We start from the raw sequence: 22,322 nt of genomic DNA, 5'->3' as shown, positions 1-22,322 counted from the left end.
TTAGTTTTTTTAAAATGAGTATTCTTAGGATGTTATGCAAGTGTAAAAGTGTGTACATAAATCCTATACAATATGTGCAACAATTGCACTATTATATAATTACTACCAAGTGACCCGCTCGATGCACGTGCCAGAACTTTAGATAGTTTAATAACGACACATATTATTTGATTTGTATGAAGAAAATTTAGCATCATCCTTATTGGCTTATATTTTTTCTAATATAAAATTGTAATGCCATATAGTAATTTAGCATTATTCTATATATGAGTGAACATTTTCATCAAATAAACTTCATATATCATGCTTTAAGAAATAAATATTACTGAAATAGAGTGGATGATATAACCTTTCCTATTAACATTTGTATATTTTGTGAAGGCGCCATTTTTAACGTAAAAGCATTATAAATATTTATTTTATTTTATGTAGACATGTTGTTACTCCTATTGACACTCTTCATTGTATAATACAATATTTTAGACATTAATATTTTCTGTAGGTGGAATTCTAACCCCTATTATTATGAATATATGATTATGTTGTTGAAGATGACAAAATATAATTATGATTTGCTATAGTATTCTTTAAGATGGAAAACACGCACACAACTTACTTTTTTTAGGGGGTGCGCACAACTTACTTTTGAGCCCCCGCAACTGCGGGCCCCAACCAGGCAACCACTAGAAACGGAGAAACGATTTAAAAAAAAACCCGGAGAAACGACGGCCCAAGAGTCACCGACGGCCCAGGAGTCACACGACGCCAGGCCGAAACGCGCAACGAAACCGACCCCAAATCGAATCCACCGCCGCGGCGCCGCTCCCCCCTTCGGCCGCCCGCCCTAGCAACTCCTCCGGCGGCTGGCGAGCGAGCAGAGATGAACGCCGCTGCTCCCGCCGTCCCGCCTCCCCTCTCAGCCTCCTACTCCACCTCAATCTGCCGGCGAGGAATTTCGGATTCCAGCAACAAGGGGCGCGTCGGTGATCTTCGGCGCGTGGCTGCGACAGAGCTCGACGCGCCCAGGCGGTTGATCTGGCCGGGTGTCCATGGCCGATGGCGGCTTCAAAGGATCGACAACGCTGCCACGGGTAGAGATCGACGGCAGTAGGCCTGATCTGTCGCCCCTCCAGTGGATTCGTCGCTCCTCTTCCACGGCCACCAATGGCGCAAGCCCCTTTCCTCGTCCAACGCTCGCTCAGGGTGCTCTGTTCCTCAGCCGGTGAGCCCCCGTCTCTTCGACGGCAGCGGCACAGGCCGCACCTTGAGCTTCACATCTCTTCCACGACAAGCGGCACAAGCAACATGTTTTCTAGGGTTTTGTTTCCCCGCCTCCTTTCTTCGCAGTGGCACATCAACGGCATTGCCAACAACCTGCCAGGTGCATTCTTCCCTATAAATCTGTAAGCTTTTGAGACATCCGGAAGTGTCTTTGTTTGTAAATTAATTAAGCAGTCTGGTAGATTTGAAAGAAAGAAATTGCAGATTTGGAAAGGAGGAACATCCAAATTAAGCAGATTTGATTTGTCTTTCTGTTCTGAACAGGGCACTGAACTTCAGAATTTACCTTGCTCTTCTGAACTGCAGATTTGTCTCACTGCCAACATATCTGCATAAGCTGCATCCAAATTAAGCAGTACCAGTCCCAAAATAATTACTCTGGCCAGAGAAAGAAGCCAGTGTTCAGCGTGCTCTGTTCGATCTAATACAGGTAATTTGGTCTTCTGTTGTGCACACCATCATTTGTCATTGTTCTATATGTTCTACTTCAAATATGTGTAGCTAGACTCTGCTAAAGTGATCTTTTCGATTTGCTGTCTTGTGTAATTGAAGAATATGAGAGAAGCAATTAGACACCGACTGTGTATGCACTAGGCAGAGCTGTTTTATGCAATGCTTGTTGTCACAGTAGCATATATCCGTGGGGAGAGGAGACCAAGAGAGTACATCATAAATCATTGCCTTGCCATGGAATATTAAAAACTCTCTGACTGCCTTTTCATATCATGGTATCCACAAGAACCTGCCTATCCTGTATGTTTTAGCATGCTCCACACAAATAGATAAATTAATTTCTCCAAGTATGCTTCTCCTGCTATCAGTTCCTGAATAATTATACCACAGTGCCCCACACAAATAGATAAATTATTTTCTATGTGTATGCTTCTCCTTTTATCAGCTCCTGGAGAATTATACTGATGCCGCATGCTTTATTGGCAAGATTTATATGTCTTGAGCAAGAACTTATTAGTTTGAGATTATTGCATATAAGAAGATTGATCTTGCCTCTTCTGCAGTCTGGTAGATTTTGAAAGAAAGGAATTGCAGATTTTATTTGGACAAAGAGATGAAGCCAGAAAGGTAAATTTCTTGAGTTATACAGAATGTTCGCCTTGTGTTGGAGGCATTTGACACAAGTCTTTGCTGCTGTACTCTAAGCTAGATTCTTTGACGTTCTCTGAATTTCATTTGTCTGCATAATAAATGTTTTTGCTCCTGGCTTGCTAGGCATACTTTGTTCCTGGCTAGGAATAGTTTCTAAACAGTTTTACAAATGGTGACAAAGAAATGGTTTGTTTACTTTCTTGTATGACCGTGGAATCATGAGTTCATGACATATAACCTTTAATGTGGATTATAACATGATGTACCTTTCCTGATCTAGGACTATTTTTGGTTCATATTCATGCAAGCACTTCTCTGAGGATATTGAATTTTTCACCTGTACTGAACTTTTCTGGAGCTATTGAAACATCCCCTTGCACTGAAATTTGACTACTACTGAAATTTTGTCAAGATACTTGGACTTCTTGGACTTGAATGTACCCTGTTAGTGTTGTACTGAAATTTACCTTGTTTGTACTGAAATTACAAAAAGGCTGGTTCGTTTCTTTAAAATTAGTCATCTGATGTGCATGTTGATCCTCCCAAAGATATATGTTTGACACAGTCAATGTTGCACCGCTAGAATATTTATGCCCCCGTTGCAACACAGGGGGAATTTCCTAGTTATAATAGTAATGTGTTTGAGAGGTGAATTGGAAACTCTACGTCTTGTGGGTTTCTATCTATTCGGTGGTTACTTGGGAGAGAAAAATTAGAGACCTTTGCAGCATTGCTTGAGAATAGAGATGATTTAGATCTATTGGTGTTCGCGGGTTTGATTTTGTTGTGATTATTTCAAGAAAACATCTCGAAACTTTGCTGAACCTGAAGGTGAATAATGAATATATGTTGCTATATTTTCCTGTTCGCCGATGGGTCATTAATGCTTTGCCCGTCAAGTTATGAAATGTTTAGTCAAAAGTAGTCGCAAATTCCATACCCTACAAGAAAAATGAACATATCATTAGATTCAACAAACAAACTTTCTTCTGACTTTAGTTGTTAATAGCGTGCCCCATACTGTTTTGTTTTTTCAATATTGTTGTAATGACTCCTCGGCCACTTGCGACAGGCCATGGCGACAACTCGTTCCACATCCACAACTCTGGCCGCCATGCCCATAGTATCTTCTACATGCAGGTGCGCCACTGACTACAAGCCCAGTTTGAGCTTGCTTCTATAAATAAATAATAAATAATTGAATACACCGCATCTCTCAGGTTATTAGCAATTCTCTTCCGATGTAGGTGGTCTGTGTTCATCTCTAGCCCTGTGTGTGTGTGTGCGTGTGCGTGTGCGGAACTAGGTCACCCCATGTTTTCTTCAAGCTCAAGTTCATCACTTCTTGTTTTGTTTTTCGATTTGACCTCAAGATTATTTGTTATTTCTCTTGCCCTTCTTGTGCAGCAGGATTCGATTCGGTATAACACCATCACCGATGCAGACGATAAGGGGTTCATCGCACCAGGCACCTTGGCGTTGCTTCCGTGAGATGGTGGCCGTGGCTACAGAAACAGCTACGGTGAGTTCCTCTCCTCACCTCCAGTGGTTGCTCTGAGTTCGGTGTGGCCATCGTGCCATGGCTATATCTGGTTAGGCTGCTACAGTACGCCCTTGCATAACGATGGTGCTACTGTTTGTTTGTTTCTCTGCCTTGCTGCCACTAGCCTGCCTAATAGAAACTTGCTGAATATATATGTCTTTGAGCAGGAATTGATAGAATATATATAGCTCATGTTCATGTTGATTCCCATCCCACTCAAAGTCTGAAACACTTCTTCTTCTTCGCACTCAACAACTAGGCAGCACACCCAAATATATATGCATATATATGTATGTAGTTTCCCACTACACACATGGAGCAGTCTTGTTCGTTTCAGGATGTAGTATCACCACTTTATTTATTCCCTGCCTGCCTCCATGATATTCTGACTGCATATATGTGGTCTGTGTACCATCCATGATATGCACTTCCATCCTCAATTCATGTTGGTATTGTTTTATACCAAGGATGCCTTCCTACTCCTGCTAGTTTAGTTGTTGTGTGGCCTTGTTTCCATGATGATGAAATTCCAAATATACAAATTATTCATACTACATGGAGGGCCGGTGCGGGTGCTGTGGACACTCATTTTATGTCACTTCATTCAATTAAGAAAGGCATTTTTGACAGCATCAAAGTAAGAAGTCGTTCGAGAAGAGTGGTGCCAGAATAACCATAGCGTTCAATAGAGGAAAGCGGGCGAGCACGGAAGCCATAGTAGGTTGAGTTGGAGGCAATGCGTTACCAATAGAAGGAGGTTTGGTAGTTGAGGGAGATGGCGAATTAGAGGAATCCACAACATGTGGACAACCAATGTGGTAAGAAGAGGATGAGGGGGAATTACCGGAGAAGCCTCACAGGATGAGCGAGGTTTGAGGTAGCCTCAGGTAATGAACGAGGTGAGGAAGCCACATGTGTTAATGGTATGGAGTCTAGAATATTAGTACAGGAAGACACGGTGGGATGGGTGGATAAGGACAATGCGTGGGTGATAGTCGTATCTGCAAAAGTGAGGAAAGAAATATCGTCAATGGGAGGATGGACATGGATTGAAAGGATGAGACTCATCAAAAGCCACATCCTGAGAAATGAGCATCCCATGAGAAGGATCCTAACAAGTGATATTCAATAGACTGAGCAACCAGTTTGGTGCGTTCACGGGAGGGGGGGGGGCAAAAAGAAAAGGTAGCAACTGCAACCAAACAAAAGAAGCGTTGAGTAGCCATGAGAATGACCAAAAAGACGCTTGAGAGAACAAGATCAAAAGGACGTTGAGAGATCGTCTCACTATGAGGATGAAGTAATCGTGTTTACCAAGCCGACAAACTTGACAGTTTAAAGACAACACCCGAGATAGATACAAGAAAATCACGTTGAGAGGTGAGGGACGAGAGCCATACAATTGACCGACGATGATGCCACAGAGAGTCGGTAGCCAAGGAAACAGACGAAGAAAAGGTAGCAACCACAACCAAACAAATGAAGCGTTGAGTAGTCACAAGAACAACTAAAAAGACGCTCGAGAGAAATGTCACCTTGCGGAACAGAGGAAGGGTGAATATTGATGAGATGGGTGGAAGTAGGAACAATCTCAACCCAAAAGTGAGGTGGAAGAGAGGCGGCGATCATCGACGCACGGGCTACCTCAAGAAAGTGACAATGGTTGCGCTCATCAACACCATTTTGAGCATGAGCACTAGGAGAAGAGAACTGACCAAGTGCGCCCTGCTCAGCGAGGAATCCCACAACAAATGAGAGATATACTCACGAGCAGGATCTACACGGAAGACATTGATGGGAGTGGAAAACTGGGTATGAACCATGGTGATAAACTTCTCACCGATAAGATCTCACTACAAGAAGATACGAAATATATTCATGTGTGTCAAGAGTAATCATCTATAAACATAATATAGTAGCGATGGCCTCCTTTCGAGGCGAAGGAAGCTGGACCCCAAACATCAGAGTGAACAAGATTGAAAGGATGTTGAGACACCGCCTCGCTATGAGTATAAAGTAACCGAACCTGTTTACCAAGCTGACAAACCCGATAGTTTAAAGACACAACACCTGAGACAGATCCAAGAAAACCACATTGAACTAAGGACGAGGGATGAGAGCCATACAAGTGACCCACAATGATGCCACATAGAGCCGACAACCGAGGAAACATAGGTGAAGAGAGTAGCGGTGGTGGCAGCAAGGCAGGTGAAGCCATTCAAGCTCCTGGAGGACTTGGGAGTCACTGCGCCGAGGGCCAACACAAAGTAGAGCACACGTGTGACGATCCTAATCTAAACAAGAGCCAAAGATGAGGATGACTACTCCTGAGTCAACAATCTTACACTTGAAATGAGCTACATGGTAAGTCAAGGAACATGACAACGAAGTGCTAATAGTGCCTAGACTATCGAATGGGAGGGGAAGTACCATCAACAATAAGAACATGAACATGAGAGTCTAAAGGTTTGAGTGGAGGACAAACTGGAAGAAGCATGAGTCATATGAAAAGACTCTCCAATATCAAGGATCCATGGAAAGATGTGCTTCCAGCCTAGAAATGAGTTCAGTGCTCAACCTCATGGCAGCACACTTATATGATAATTTTTGGACATTTCTAATAACAAGAAGCCTTACTCTTATTTTGGCATTTTGGCCTGAGGTAGCTGGGCTAGTAGGTGCCAAGGTGGTCGTGGAAAGAAAGATGATTTTGACCCTTCCTTGGTTATGACTTTGGTACGAAGCCACCTCGCAAGATGTTATGATTGCAGGCAACCCCGCGTCAGTGAAGGACCTGCCCTTGGCGCCAGGGGAAAGAAAGTGACAAGTCTTATATAGAATACCACGAGGGAAAACTGGGACGAGCATCTCAGCTCAGGGTTCCTATTTGCAAGTTCAAGTGAAAAAGACAGAGGATGACGAGGGCGTGCTGCTCCTGACATCATTTTCATTGCTTCCTCATACCTCCCTATTTGCAAGTTCATGTGAAGAAAAGACAGGATGGCAAGTGCGTGTCGCTCTTGACAGTGTTTTCATTGCATCCCCGTAACTCTCATGCACTCTCCATTTCTAGCTGATCTGACTTAGCGTTCTTCCCCTGTTTATGGGTTTTGTGTCACGGACTTGGTTCCGCATTTCATGTTCCCTTGTTGGTCGTCCCTGGCCTTGGCGACAGGTAGCAACGTGCTCCTGGGCGCTATGCGTCCTCGCGTAAGACGGAGATGGTGCCGACTGCTTGCGCTCTTGCTCCGCCAGTGGTGGTGCCTGAGCTTGTGGCTATTTGGGCAACCTGCATGGGAGCACAGGATGTAGGAACAAGGCAGCACACAAAGCAACTTGCAAACATGTGAAGGATGCTTTGCCGTTCTGGCAGGCAATGGAGAGTACGCGGGAGGTGTGGGGGAAGGGTGAAAACACTGTCGAGAGTGGACTGTCATTGCCGTCAGTCTTTGGACCTAGAGCCGAGCGAAGAAGGGATGGCGATAAGCGAGGAAGACAGGAAGAGGGCATATGCCCGTGTGTCGGCCATGACAGTGGACGATTGTGGGTAGATCCGATGTCTACACATGGATCTGCTACTTGTGATGGCATGGCATGGTTGTTGTGGAGTGAGGTGCCATCGTAGTCACGGCCATGGCATGGCATGGCACTCTGCCATCGTAGTCATGGCCATATTTTTTTTGAAAACCACGGGCCACACAACGAGCCATGTAACGTTTGGGAGAACCACCAGTCTTAACATTGTAGACCCACTTACAAGTGACAGACGAGCATGAGGAGGAAGGGAAATGAGATCCCATGTGTTGATGCACTCACGAGCAGCAATCTCTTATGCCATCGCATGTTGCAGTTTGAGGTGAACAACACCGTCATGAGCATTCATCTCGAGAAGAATGATGCCAGAATAACCATAGTATACAATAGGGGGAAGCGGGTGAGTGCAGAAGCCATAGTAGGTTGAGCTGGAGGCGATGCGTGGCCAATAGGAGGCATGGTTGTCAAGGGAGATGGTGCATCAGAAGAATCCACAACAAGTGGACGACCAATGTGGTAAATATAAGAGGACGAGGGGGAATCATCGGAGAAGCCACATGGGATGAGCGTAGTGAGGTTGCCTAAGGTAACAAATGAGGTGCGGAAGCCACATGTGACGATGGCATGGCGTCTACAAGAGTAGTATGGGAAGACATGATGGGATGGGTGGACGAGGGCAACACATGAGTGATAGTTGTATCAGGAAAAGTGAGGAAAGGAATATCCTAAATGGGAGGATGGGCGTGGATAGAGAAGGACGAGACTCATCAAAAGTCACATCCCGAGCAATGCGTATTCGACGACCCACAGAATCCCAACATTGATAGCCGTTGTGCTCGTCATTGTGAAGACATTCAACTGACTGAGCAGCCAGTTTGGTGCGTTCGGGGGGGGGGGGGGGGAGGGTGGCAAAACATAGCAAACAAACGAAGCACTGAGTCATGAGAACAACCAAAATGATGCTCGATAGAAATGTCACCCTGCAAAGCAGAGGAAGGTTGAATGTTGATGAGATAGGTGGAAGTAGGAACAACCTCAACCCAAAAGTGAGGCGGAAGAGCCGCGACGATCATCAATTCACGAGCTGCCTCAAGAAAGTGATGATGCTTGTGCTCGTCAACACCATTCTGAGCATGAGCACCAGCAGAGCAAGTTTGTCCTGCTCAACAAGGAATCCACGCAACAAATGAGAGCTACAGTTATGAGCAGAATCTACATGGAAGACACAAATAGGAGTGGAAAACTGGGTCAAGCATGGTGGCATGGCAGGGAAGACACAATCATGGGCAGTCATGGCGGCAAACTTACGGAGGAATCATCTATAAAGATATTATAGTAAAGAATGGCCTCTTTTCGAGGCAAATGGAGTTGGATCCCAAACATCAGAGTGAACAAGATCGAACGGGTGTTGAGAAACTGTCTTGCTATGAGGATGCAATAACGGAACTGTTTACCAAGCAGACAACCTGGCAGTCTAAAGACCCAATGCCGGAGACATATCCACGTTGAACCAAAGGATGAGGGACGAGAGACAGAAGTGACCAAGACAATGATGCGATAGAGAGCTGGTAGTCGAGGTAACAAAGGCGAAGAGATTGGCACCAAGTAGAGCACCCGTGTGACGGTCCTAATCTACAACCAGTCAACAATCTAACCACCTAAAATGAGTTACATGGTAAGTCAAGGAAGGTGAGCAAAAGAATGAACATGACAAGACAAAGTGTCTCAACTATCGAATGGGAGGGAAGTACCATCAACAGTAAGAACATGAACAGGAGAAGCTAGAGGTTTGAATAGAGGACAAACTGGAAGAATCATGAGTTATATGAAAATACGCTCCAATTCAAAGGATCCATGGAAATATACCCGACTGTACAAAAGCACCGGGCGATGAAAAACCAGAAGCATTAAGTAGGTGTCGAAGTTGTCCAAGCTCTTGCGCGGTGAAGGATACCGCTGAAGTGGTCGACGTAGAATCACCAAAAGAGGAGTGGCCGCCACCACCACCTATGTGAGCCCCAAAGAGGCGGCGGTGTAGCACGACAAATACCAGTGGTAGAAGTCGATAGAGGAGACAACGTCGTAAGCACACAAACACCAACCGCGTGGGAGTGATGTGCACCAACACTATCGATGAAAGCCATGAGGCGAGTCTGTGTACAGCGACCATCACCATCTATAAAGATCGCGCAAGTTGTCACTATGGAGCCACCACCACTGCCTGTAAAAACAATTGGGGGAGCAACCTCAGGTGGAGGAACACTGCACCAGCAAACGACACATGTATGAGGTAGGGTCAGTGTAGGTAACACCCTAAGAAATCACCGGACAACAAGATACTATGTCCAATGAAGTCATTGTACCTGTTTCTTTGTTCTACTCTTTTCTTTTACAGAACAGTCTTAGAGAGCAGCAGAGCATGGAAGAGCAGTGTATAGGGCACGCAGGGTGCCCTAGAGAAGCCAGTCGGTGGAACGGGTTGCCGGGGCTAAGGTTCCGCGGTGAAGTCCGGCGATGAGGTCCTGTATGTAGCAAAAGGTGCGGAGACCATGACCCGCAACAGCGGACGTCTCAAATATTGCACCTCCTGGAGCTGCGGGGCGCTGGCCTCCCGGAGATGGCGGTGAGGTGCTGACCTTCTGTACATGGTAATGAGGCGCGACCTCCTGAAACTGCAGGTGACGACGGCCTAGGGTCTACAACATTAGTATGGGAAGACATGGTGGGATGGGTCGTGGAGGACAATACATGGGTGATTGGTGTTATTGGGAAAAGTAAGGAAAGAAATTTAACTCCTACAGTATGAGAGGGTCACTAGGTAGCCTCGTTGCTCTCTCTCTCTCTCTCTCTCTCTCTCTCTCTCTCTCTCTCTCTCTCTCTCTCTCTCTCCTTGCAGTTTCTGGAATTGGGAGTGGAAGAAGCGGTGAGCGTTCCGGAGGTGAAGGGCGGCAATAGAAGTTCATCTGACCTTCGTTCCTGTAGCATGGTTCGAATCAATTAAAGGTAAAACTCACCTTCATAACGTTTCTTTTGTTTTGTTCTACTACTTTTGGAAGAAATGCAGCCTTCTTGCTCCCCCTATCTATGATTCTTCATGTTATAGTATATAGATTGTTATAATGTGCTCCTAATTTACTTCCCTATATTTTTCATATTGATCAATGATATCTAGTCAGCGGGATCTATAAATGAATTATTGGTTTTCTTCTATGAGATTTGGTCTAATAAATTACCCCGCTGCAGACCTGAGATTCAGTGGTAGAAGCTGCAGACAACCATCGCTGGCGAGGCACAAGAGGTTTCCACGGTCAGATCTACATTGAGGCGAGGCCATGTCAAAGAAAACACCACTAGTTATGTGTTTGCAGCCACCTCTGCTACATTTTGTTGTATCATATTTGAGGTTCAGTTTCATGCTGGTTGCAATTTCTTACGGGTTGTTGTATTTTGTTGTAGGTAGTAAGATCATAAGATACTAATGGGCTCCCTGTAATCCCAAAGTGCACTGGCCAGTGGATAGATATTTTTTACAAAATCTTCTAGAGGCGCTTAATTTTCTATATCGAAAACGACTTCTGGTAAAGCGCAAATATGATATTTTTGCTTATTGGATACATTATTTTCCAAGTTCTTTCAGAGATCTAATAATGAGGTTCCAAGCACTAACAACCCAACAAAGGCTGCTTTAAACTTTAATATATATTCACAGAGTTTGTCTGCTTGCTTCAAAATTTAAATGAGACTTTTGCTTGCTGATAAAATCTTTCAATTGGTAATATGTTTCCCTTCATTGCATGCTTATTGTTCTTTCACAAAAGAATGTTTTACATTTCTAAAGATTACTAAGTTAATAAGATGGTGGTAACTGTTGGTAAAATTAGCGAGTCGTTCCCTCTTTTCATCTTCTCAGTATTTCTGCTACTGTTGACCTTCTTTATTCACATGTTTATTTAGTTTGTACCTTTGAACATGTGCAGGTTCCATCCAACCTGTATGGGAATGATCATTGAGTAGGCCAAAAAGTTAGATAATTTCCTGTGCTCAGATTGTGCTAAAGAAAACGACGCAAAGAGACCTACAAATTCATACCAGAGTTCACCAAGTTCTCATTCTAAGGCCAGTGATTTATTTCCCTTTTCTTGACTGTACTGTTTATTCATATTCTGCTTGCGGATAGCTATATGCCTTTATCTTTTCTTTTTAAATTTAGTTTCAACAATTTCATTTCCAAAGCTGGTGGTTCTTGCCTTTGTTTTTTCAATATTCCTGGGAAAATGATTGGTGTTTGACTAAACTAGTACTCAAGTGTAGTTAAAATTTGCTGTCATGAGTTCCTTCAATCAATACTGTGTACAGTGCCTTTTTAAGAAGATGATTATATTATTTTTGCAGAACATTAGTTAGTCCTTGCCAAGCAATCTTACATATGTTGGGAATGTTAAACACAGGGTTGAGGTAGCTTGCTTCCTGTCAGAGATTGATGTTCCGAGGAGGTTGCCATCTGGAGAGTAAGGTTATCCATCACATGTTTGTTCAAATGTCTCAGGGGAATGAGATGTCAGATTATATTTTACTAATAAATTGTTTGTTTCCTTATAAGTTACTCATTTTTGTTACTGTTGTTGTACAAGATCAACTGTCTCAGGGGAATGAGATGTCGGATTATATTTCCTTTGCTGGCATTTTTTTGTGAGCTACTTTTGTAGGAGAATGAGATGTGGGATCAAACCACCCAGAAATGTTCTGTACTCCTTTGGGTTGTTGCACGCGATACAGTTGTACTCTGTTGTTGCTATCTTGCTTTCTGTGTGAGCTAATTCTGTACAATCAGTTAAGCTTTTGCACAGAAGAACATATAGTAGCATGCTTCAGTGTTGTTTGTGATTCATATATTTAATTGTTACCTAGATCTAATGCGGTGTTCCAAAACTACATATCATTTTTATTCTACCTTCTGAATATGTCCACAAGAATTCTTTCATTTTATTTCTGAATAACCAACCTCAACAGTAGCCTGCTCAGGTTATTTCTCGCTGTGCCAAACGCCGGTCTTCCAGTTCTACATTTGTTGGTGAAACAACATTGTCAATTCTATTTGTTAAAGACATACTTAGGAAAATGCCTTTGAGACTGAGCTTCTGTCAAGTACTCCAGTACTTGGAGCGGCAAATAAAATGAGCGTTAGGTACTTATATAACCTGACAGAAGCATACTGCCAGCCTGAGAGGAACATACAGCCAATTTCCCTCAGCTGCGACGTCTTCCACTGACAAAAACTCTACATGGCAGTCTGTTGAGATTGATTATTCGAATTAAAAATATAAATATTTTAGTTCTTGTCCATTCGTTGGTAAAAAAGGCGTGGTGAATTTCCTTTTATGGCTTGACGCCTATCAAAATATTGGGACCTCCCATATAGTAACCTGCGCGCAGCCCCTCGCTCCCAGGGGCGACCTTGCGCCGGCCCAGGCATGGGGCGTGGCTCCTTTTTTTCGATTATTTTTATTTTTTTTGTTTCCTTTCGGTTTTAGCTTGCTTCTTTATTTTAGTTTGGAATTTTAAGAAAGTTGAGAATTTCGAAACATGTTCACTAAATGCCAGACAATTCTTCACAAATTTTAAAAATGTTCACAAATTCATAAAATGTTCACAATTTGTAATTTTTTTTGGATTTTGATGAGCAAATTTTAATTTTTTATGAACACTTTGAATTTTGATGAAACTTTTTTGTATTTGATGAAGAAAATTTAAACTCAATGAACATTTATTTGAATAGATGAACAAATTTTGAATCTGAGAATATTTTCCAAATTTGATGAACATTTTTTTTAAAATTCGTGAACTTTTTTTGTATTTCCCCATACATTCGGGAAAGATGATCCTGTGTGAAGCATTGAGATACATGAAGAACACACAAATCTAAAAAGGCATTCTCTAATTAATATCACAAATGACGTGGCAGTGGATGAAAGAAACACAAGGTTTAAACTAATATAATCCTGGGTGGAAAATTCTATTTTGAAAGCATTGGAATTTTGTTCATGCTTTAGTTATCTAACGACATATTGGTGACGAAACATAAATGCATACACCGACAACATTTCATTTTCCTCACGGATTATTTTCTGTGACCATATTATTTATAATTTTGTCCAAACAAATCCATAAAGTAGAAAGTCCTTGAAATAATGTGCCCAAGAGCGAGTCAAAATCAGAGGGGATATCTTTATACTAGCCGCACATAGGTCACACTACTAGTTAGACATAAAAATACGAGGTGGCCTTGTTAGTACATGGAGGGAGTAGCAAGGAAGTAAACAAGTGCTTATCAACTGAGCTGTTTTTTTAGGATCTCGTCACCTTATCCAACAAACAGCTGCAGCAATCACTGTCAGACCAAGGAACACAAGATAGACACAATCAAGCTCCATTCCATCCTTCAGGATGACCATACTACATACCAAACAGTAAACAGTTCCTTGGTCACAAGTACTGCATGCAAATGGTTGGGAAAAGAAACAGTAAACAGTTCAAGATCTTTTTGCTCATGGTTCTGATGGTTATATCCTTCTGGCTCATGGCTCTGAATTCTGATGGTCATATACTCCATATGTAACATGAGAGGATTATTATCACCATCTGTTTTCTTTTCAGAAACGAACTGACTTCAGCGATATACACCCCAACAAATCCGAACTGAATGTAAGCACTAGAGTAGATCAGTACTGCAAGTCAACTTGTAAGTTGTAGCAGAGGCTACTTCCGCACACTTGCAGTAACATAGGGTGTAGCAATAGGTACAAGTACAACCATGGGCAGATGCACAACACAGAAAATATCGTGACAACAACGGCAGGATAATTTTCTTCACACAAGAAGATCACACCCTGGGTCTTCTTAGTTAACCTCTAATACCATTTCGTCAAAACTAAACAGTCGTTAAAGCTCTTAACACATTATCTGACAAACACACAGCCACACGGGATAAAATACTCCAGGTTCTGCACTATTGCAGATCAAATCAGACCCAAACACATACCAACTTTGTGGTTAATTGTGTCGCAGCCTCGGCACCATCTCTAATCCACGACACATCCGCGTGACCTCCAGCGTCCAGACCAGCACTATTCTGACCATGGTGGCTATGCGCTTGAGACTGCACCGCAGTTCCAACATCTCCTCAGCCTCGTTCTCAACATGCCTGCCCAATATCAAAATTTCTAGCATATTTAAACGGCGGATCTGCAAGAGCTTGTGAGCAAAGAGGAACGAAAGATTGGTCTTGTTATCGGGCAGTACGGAGTAAATTGTTTATAGAAAAAGCACGTTATGAAGCAGAATGGAGATGAGATAGGATATTAGAGCATCTCCAGCCGTTGGCCCCCCAGGGTGCCGAAAAAGAGCCGCCTAGGGGCGAACCGGCGCTAGATTGGCCCCTGGGGGCGATCTAGCTCCCAGCCACGGCCCCGGGCGCCGCCCCCCAAGTCGCGGCAAATTCAAACTTGGTCATTCCCGCTCACAAAAAAAGCCACAAGTTCCGACGATCAACGGCCCAGTTCGGCGATCATCACCTTGCCACAGTTCGGCGATCGGATGAAAAGTTCGGCGTACAAAAAAGAAAGGGCGCGTGGGCAACACATAACACGGCGGGGACGGCATCACACGGTGGAGTCGGCGTGTGCGGGCTTGGCGGTATCGGAGCTGCTTCTGTGCTGGGCGGCGTTGGCGCGGCTTCTGTGCTGTTGGGCATCGTGGAGGCATCATCGCTCGGGTTTGTCGGCGGCGTCGGCGTGGGCGTGAGAGTTGGCGGCGTCGTCGACGACAGCTGGTTCAGGATGAGGCAGCGCTCCGCCAAGCACCACGCCTTGAGCTTCTCGTCGTTGCTCTGGAGCATGTCCGCCTCGCCCATGAGGAAAGCCAGGTCAGTGTTCCTCTTTTTCGCGACGACGTTGGTCCGGAGTAGGTCGAGCTTTGGTTTGTGCCGGTGATCGGGTCGAGGCAGACGACTTTCCACGCTTCGGCGAGGCACTCGTCCTCCTTGGACGCCCACTTGATGCGCGGCTCGCCGGTCCTGGCCGCCCCCTTCTTCTTCTTCTTCCGTTTCCTCACCGGAGCAGCCGCTGGCTCCTCCTCCTCCTCCAGCTCCGGCTCCTCCTCGTCCTAGTCGAGCTCGCCGTCCATGTCGCCGTTGAGGTCCATTGTGTCGTCCTGGGTAGTAAACCCGGGGGACGCGGCGGCGGCGGCCGAGCCGACCGTGATGATGTCGTCCATGTCGGCCTCGGTCGCGTCGGTGTCGCCGAGATTCAACGTGGAGGCTTGGAAGAAGGGCAGTGCGCCACGGAGGAGAGGGGGCGTCGGGGAGGATGCGTAGGCCGGTGGGGAGTAGGTGTACGGAGGGTACTGCACGCCGGCGAAGGCGGGCGAGGGCGTCCGCTGGGCCGGGTGACCATGGGGGAAGGTGATGTTTGGGTTGAACCCGCCGTGCGCGTCACCGTCGGCATAGCCCGGCGACGGCGTGCAGCCCCAGGGTTGCGGCGACGATGAGAAGCCGGCCGGAGAACCGACGCTTTGCTGGCTCCAGGGCGCGTACGGGGCGTGGCCGCCGGGTGGATTCATCATCCCCACGCGAGCCGCCTCGGCTTGTTCGGCCGAGCGCTCCGCCTGCTCCGCCGCCTCCGCAGCCGCGAGCCGATCACCCTGTTCCGCCTGTCAGTGGTGACAGCCTCCCGACACCGAACTTCCGCTCTCCAGTCGGCGTTGGACATGCCCGGGGGCTTGGACGGCGGCGCCCTCGGCTTCCTCTGCTTCGGCTAGGTGATGGCGGCGGTCGCACGCGTCGCGGCGCGAGGGGCCACGTACTTCTTCGGCGGCATGGCGGCCGGCTGGGAGGGGAGGAGGAGGAGATTGGCGGGAGGAATGGAGAGAATGAGAGGGAAGCCGGGGGGAAACGGCGGGAAAAGGCTCTCCTCTCGCCGACGGAGCGGCCCCACGCCCCTTTTCGCTTGTGCCGGCGCCCCCAGCGTGCCAGGTTCGGCTCGGGTGCGCCGGCTGTTATTTTGGCCCAACCCGGCGAAAAACGGACTCCTAGGGGCGCGACTGGGCCGATTTTCGTCCGCCGGCACAAAAAAATCGCCTTGGGGGCGCCTGTTGGGGGCGCGGCTGGAGATGCTCTTAGGACTTGGAACAAAACACGTACAATACTTCTTTTTGTGAAAATGCTCAAATCTATTATAAAAGTTCACTGAAACTAAAAAGCATCTCAACCACAATAAAAATTTGACACAGTACATCAGAACTTAACGTTGGAGATATTTTTACCTATGGTCCAGTTGGTTTATCGACCATAAAACCTCACCCGCATTTATGTGTTCACAAATGCACTACAAAGTCAGATCAAGGAATTAGGCATGTAAAACATAAATAAACAAAACCTAAAAGAACTTATAGTCATACCGAAAATGTAGCTTGCTATCGCAAGGTTCATAGATTACCTATAGTCACAACATTTTAACGTGAGTAAAGGAAAATATACTCTTGACAGTCAACAAACTATGTGTATCCTCTGTCGTCCTGGAAAAAATAATTGCATGAATTTGACATGTGGTTTAATAGAAAATAAAAGAGAAATAAGAGGGTAGCAAACACATTGCCTATAACATATTAGAAAATAAAAGGAGAAATAAAAAGGAAAGAAAGAACAAAGAACAATAAAACACGTAGAAAACATTGCTTTGGCGAGCTTGATAGCCACAAGCTCGTCAAAGACAATCTTTCCCAGCCCCTGTGATTTAGATCTCGGCAAATCTTCTTTTGTTTGTTTTATGTTTCTAGATATGACCCTTTCCAACCCGCGAGGAGAGCAAGATGCGAAGAACCCTTCCCTTTTGGAAGGCCAGCTGAGAACACTGGTAGAAAAAAGCCCTTTAGTCCCGGTTCGCAACAGCCTTTAGTCCCGGCTGTGCAACCGGGACTAAATATGCGCGACTAAAGACCCCCCCTTAGTCGCGCCTCTTACGGACCGCGACTAAAGGCTTTAGTCCCGGTTCTTGTGGCTGACCGGGACTAAAGGCCCGTCCACGTGGGCGCCAGTGGTCCGTCGGGGCGGAGGACCTTTAGTCCCGGTTCTCGTGGCCAACCGGGACTAAAGGCCTCCTCCGCAGGTTTAGGGTTTTAGCCCCCCTAAACCTGGTTTCTTTTTAGTTTGGAGTGTTTTATTTCTTTTATATTTTATTTTGTGTTTTATTTTAATTTTGATGAAGTTTCAGTACACATATTCTACGCTACTATATACATGCATATGAAATTTCAAACAAGAAGAATTCAAGAGAATTAATAATATATATTCAATCTCGGGTGACCATATACAACTTCGAACAAGTTTCCATACACAATTAGGATGGATGACCATATACAACTTCGAACAAGTTTCAATCTCGGGTATGCATATAAATTTCTTCGTCCTCGGTATAGTGTTCTCCTTTATGATTGATGACTTCCCTCATGAAAAATCCTGCTAATTCTTCTTGAATTGGTCGGAAGCGAGCTTCTGGACTAAGCCTCCTCCGCAAGTTATCCGTCGCGTTCTGCACGCTATCCGATGCCTTCCGCTCAGAGGTGTGTCTCCGGATGTTCTCACAAACATAGTATCCACATAGATTGGTCCCCGATGGATGCTTATCCACATTAACTAACCTTCTGAAATCTAGCTCATGTTTGAATTCACCGACAATTTCTTCTGAGAACCGTCTCCAAACCCTACAGGGCAAAGAAAATTAAATGAACAAGGGAGTTATTAGTTACTTGATATTAGGAAATGAACGAAAGAGACCGATCGATATAGAGCTCAAATGATTGAAAATAATTACTTTTGCAGCATTTTTCTCATGTCGGTCCAACGCTTTGGATCCGAATCCATAGAGTCCATGATTAGAACTCTGGAGGTGTGAAGTTCAATATTTAGCAGAATCCAGTGGAACCTGCGGACACGTTACATGCACAGTCATGCATAACTCATCGATTAGACATACCATGCATGGAGTAAACAAAAGAGAATGGGCACAAGAGAGAAACACTCACCCAAAATGGTAAGGAAATAGAATATGACTTTTGAGTTGATGCTTTCTAAGAAACTTGTACAAGTCTTTCTCCACGTCTTCGGGGTGATGTTGTAACACATGTCCATTAACGATATGTGGGTCAATGAACCCAACATCATGGATGTTTCTTATTTTGCATTCCCAAATTTTCAATCTGCATAATAGCGTACGCAACAATATAGTTAGGACTATATATATATATATATATATATATATATATATATATATATATATATATATATATATATATATAGTGCAGGCAATGAAGAACGAGATGAGGTAGAAATAAATCACTTACAGAACGTAGCAACTCAGCATAGATTTGTCGAGGTCGCGCAGATTGAACAACTGGAACAATTCACTCATATGAACTTGTACAGAGTACCGTTTGGTGTGATGCTCATCTGTAACATCCGCATAAACATATTCTTTGTCGGCCCATGTTATGAATTGCTTGTACCAACGTAGCAGATTTCGCATTTGTGGTGGTAGACTCTTTTCCCGCGCAGGCTCGACGAGAGGCCCATTCCGCACATATTGTAATGCTATCTCACATACTGGCGCATCCTCAAGGCCTAAGAAGGCACGAAGAGTCAAACCCATCTCGGACGCTTGTTTCATGGCACTCGCTACAGTCAATCCAAGTGCTGCCGCAGCTGCTATGATCTCGGGGTCCTCTTCCGGACCGACTTTCACTATGAGCGGGGGGATCGATTGTTTCTTCTGCATCCCGAGCTGGTCAACTTGTTTCCCGCTTTTTTTAATTTTTTCTTTCTCCTCCTTCAATATTTTTGCTTGCCTACGAAGTTCATGTCCATAGTCGTCAGGCATATTCAGCTCGACTTGGGACGGTGTCGTCAAAAAATCCTTAGCCCACTTCTTTTGCTTCTCAGTGAATACTTGCTTGGGCTCAGGCTCTTTTATCGCCTTCATATCCGCCTTCCATTTCTCATAATCAGCAGACGCGGCCAATTTGGTTTCAGCTTCACTAAGTTCCCCAGGCCTTGGGAGGAGAGGCTTCAGTGATGGCTCCGGTACCCTTGTGGTCTTAGGTACATAAGGGTCTGGGTTAATAGTCCAGGAGCGGGTTTCCTTGTTGTCCGCTTGCTTCTGCTTCTTCGCCGGAGGTGGATTGGGGGGCGTCGTACCCGCCGGAGGAGGATTGGGGGGCGTCGTACCCGCCGGAGGTTGTGGATCGGGGGACGGCGTCGAATGGCGTGAAGGAGGTGTAGGTGAACCACCATGACCACCACCACCGCCACCACCGCCACCACCACCACCACCACCACCATCGGAGGGGGGTGGACTTGCTAGCCTTGGCGCCTCGCCTGGAAACACTATGTACTTCTTTTTGCATAGAATGATCTTGCGCTTGACATCTCCAAGTCTTCTCTCCCCTTCGGGTGTAGGTTTGTCAATCTCCAGGTCCTCAAACCCTTGGACTATGTCTTCCACCGTGACACGAGCATAGCCATATGCAATGGGGTTGTTGTGGTGGAGTGCTCCAGGTGTACAGGGTAAAGCACTGCCGCTAGCTACCTTCGTGGAAACGTTCCCCACGGGATAATGCAGATCACATTCTTTCATCTCCTTTACATCATCCACGGGGTAGTGAGGCTCCGGTGCACGAATCTCGATCATCGGTGCACTAGCACCAGGCGGGGCATCCGTGGAAGCCACGCTGCTTCTCCGCTGCTAGCTTCCGCGATCCGCTTCATGATCTTCATGCGGCCCTGTAGCCGATTTTTCTTTTACTAGTTCATGCACGGTCTGCTTCAACTCATGGAGTTCCGATGCAAACTTCGTCATAAGATCTGCATCCCGGTCCGTCTTTCTCTTACGGCTTCTGTAACAGTACGGGTCATTATCCTTGGAAAACCCTACTTTCCACGGAACTTTGCCTTTGCCTCGTACACGTCCTCCGTGTTCATCATTCCCGAGGGCTGTTGTCAGTGCGTCTTTCTCTCTGTTGAACTTGATCAAGCCCTCTTGAGCTTGGGTCATTGCGTCAATAAGGGCTTGGGTGGGAGCAAACTGTCTCTGCCGGTGAACACACACCCCTGTCTCCGGGTCTAGCAATCCCCCATGCCCGTACCACCAGCTTTTGGCCCTTGGGTCCCATCCCTCTGTACCTAGAGGGATTCCTCGCACCCTCAGGTCCTCCTCCATCTTCTGCCACCTAGGCTCCGAAAGGCGGTATCCTCCTGGCCCCATAATATGATGGAACTTTTTCTTACTCGCATTATCCTTATTTTTTTCGATATTTCCTTGAAATGCTCCGATTGCTTTTGCCTCACAAATTCTGGCGAATCATCTTTCAGTTTCTCATGTTGTCCATTGAAATCCGGAGTCTTGCCCTTGTTGACATAGTCACGGGCTAAATTTTTCTTGAAGTTCCGGAATGCTTCGCCCATCTTCTGAAGAGCGAACTCTTTAACTAGCCTCCTCCTCCGACGTCCACCCGGAACCTCGTTTCCGAATTCATCGACTTCGTTGTATTCCGGAGGTAGAATGAAATGTTCCATAAGCTTTCTCCAGCAATCCTTTTTCGTTCTCTTGTCGACAAAACTGAAACCAAGACGTGCCTTCTTTGGCTCCTTCCATTCCTGGACGGTGATCGGGACATTGTCTCTAACAACGACTCCGCATTGGTTGATAAACTTTGAGGTGTGCTGTAGGGGCTTGCCGGTTTCACTGACAAACTCAATGGCATATGTTTCTCCTGTTTTCATCGCCTTGGATTTGCCACGCTTTGTCGTACTCGATCCGGAGGGCTAAAAAAAGAAAGAGAGTCACGCGCGTTAATACATATGTATTCACATTTCAGTAAGTTTGTATCACGAGAGGCTCAATGTATATATATACCTCGCCGGAGGTGGTTGCTACTTGCAATTCGAGATCGTCGTTTGTTGACGGTTGACCTCCGTCGACAATGTCCGTTCCTTCACCTTCTTGATCATCGACAATCTCTGTTCCACCGTCAAGGTTCAGAAAAGAAGAGACTACATCCTCTTCTTGCTCATATTCTGAGCCCGGCACATAAGGAATCTCGTTGTTGATGATGCCCATTAAATAACGTTCAGCCTCCGGATCCCTAACCGGCTCGGCTCTATTGTCCGCCATATGTCACTCCTGCATGTAGTAAAAATTCTTTAAGTATAAAGGAATTAAAAAATAAGATTAAGGGGACATAGAGGAGGAGGAATTAAAAAAATAAGATTATTGAGCACTGCCAAGTATTTTGTTTTGTTTTCTTTGTTTTTCTTTTTTGTTTTCATTTGGTTTCTTTCTTCTTCCTTTTTTCTTCTTTTTTTCTTCTTCTTCTTCTTCCTTTCTTCTTCCTCTTTCTTCTTTCTTTCTTCTTCTTCCTTTTTCTTTCTTCTTTCTTTCTTCTTCTTCCTTTCTTCTTCCTTTCTTCTTCTTTTTTTCTTCTTCCTTTTTTTCTTCTTCCTTTTTTCTTCTTCCTTTTTTTTCTTCTTCCTTTTTTTTCTTCTTTCTTTTGGTTTTCATTTGGTTTTCTTTCTTCTTTCTTTTTGGTTTTCATTTGGTTTCTTTTGTTTTGTTTTCTTTTTTTCTTCTTCTTCCTTTTTCTTTCTTCTTCCTTTTTCTTCTTCCTTTTTCTTTCTTCTTTCTTTCTTCTTTCTTTTCTTCTTTTTTCATTTGGTTTCTTTCTTCTTTCTTTCTTCTTCTTCCTTTTTCTTTTTTCTTTCTTTCTTCTTCTTCCTTTCTTCTTCCTTTCTTCTTCTTTTTTTCTTCTTCCTTTT

At 45.0% G+C, this 22,322-nt stretch overlaps 1 long non-coding RNA gene across 11 annotated transcripts; it reads left to right on the top strand.

The window, feature by feature from the left end:
* Window positions 1-767: 767 nt before the first annotated feature.
* LOC109763743 (uncharacterized) lies at window positions 768-12,246 on the top strand. Of its 11 annotated transcripts, XR_012187012.1 has the most exons (11): window positions 773-1,381; window positions 1,588-1,711; window positions 2,298-2,361; window positions 3,458-3,525; window positions 3,633-3,691; window positions 3,796-3,907; window positions 9,858-10,000; window positions 10,141-10,465; window positions 10,706-11,040; window positions 11,440-11,578; window positions 11,911-12,246. It is a non-coding gene; the product is annotated as an uncharacterized lncRNA (long non-coding RNA). The 11 variants fall into 11 exon arrangements; XR_012187009.1 differs by lacking the exon at window positions 3,633-3,691 and having other exon boundaries at window positions 768-1,381; window positions 3,796-10,000; XR_012187013.1 differs by lacking the exon at window positions 3,633-3,691 and having other exon boundaries at window positions 768-1,381; window positions 3,796-10,465; window positions 10,706-10,786; window positions 10,919-11,040.
* The last annotated feature ends 10,076 nt before the right edge of the window (window positions 12,247-22,322 follow it).

The sequence above is a fragment of the Aegilops tauschii genome, chromosome 6, assembly GCF_002575655.3.
Source record: "Aegilops tauschii subsp. strangulata cultivar AL8/78 chromosome 6, Aet v6.0, whole genome shotgun sequence".
NCBI classification, from domain to species: Eukaryota; Viridiplantae; Streptophyta; class Magnoliopsida; order Poales; family Poaceae; genus Aegilops; species Aegilops tauschii.
This window is presented reverse-complemented; position numbering and strand designations above follow the sequence as displayed.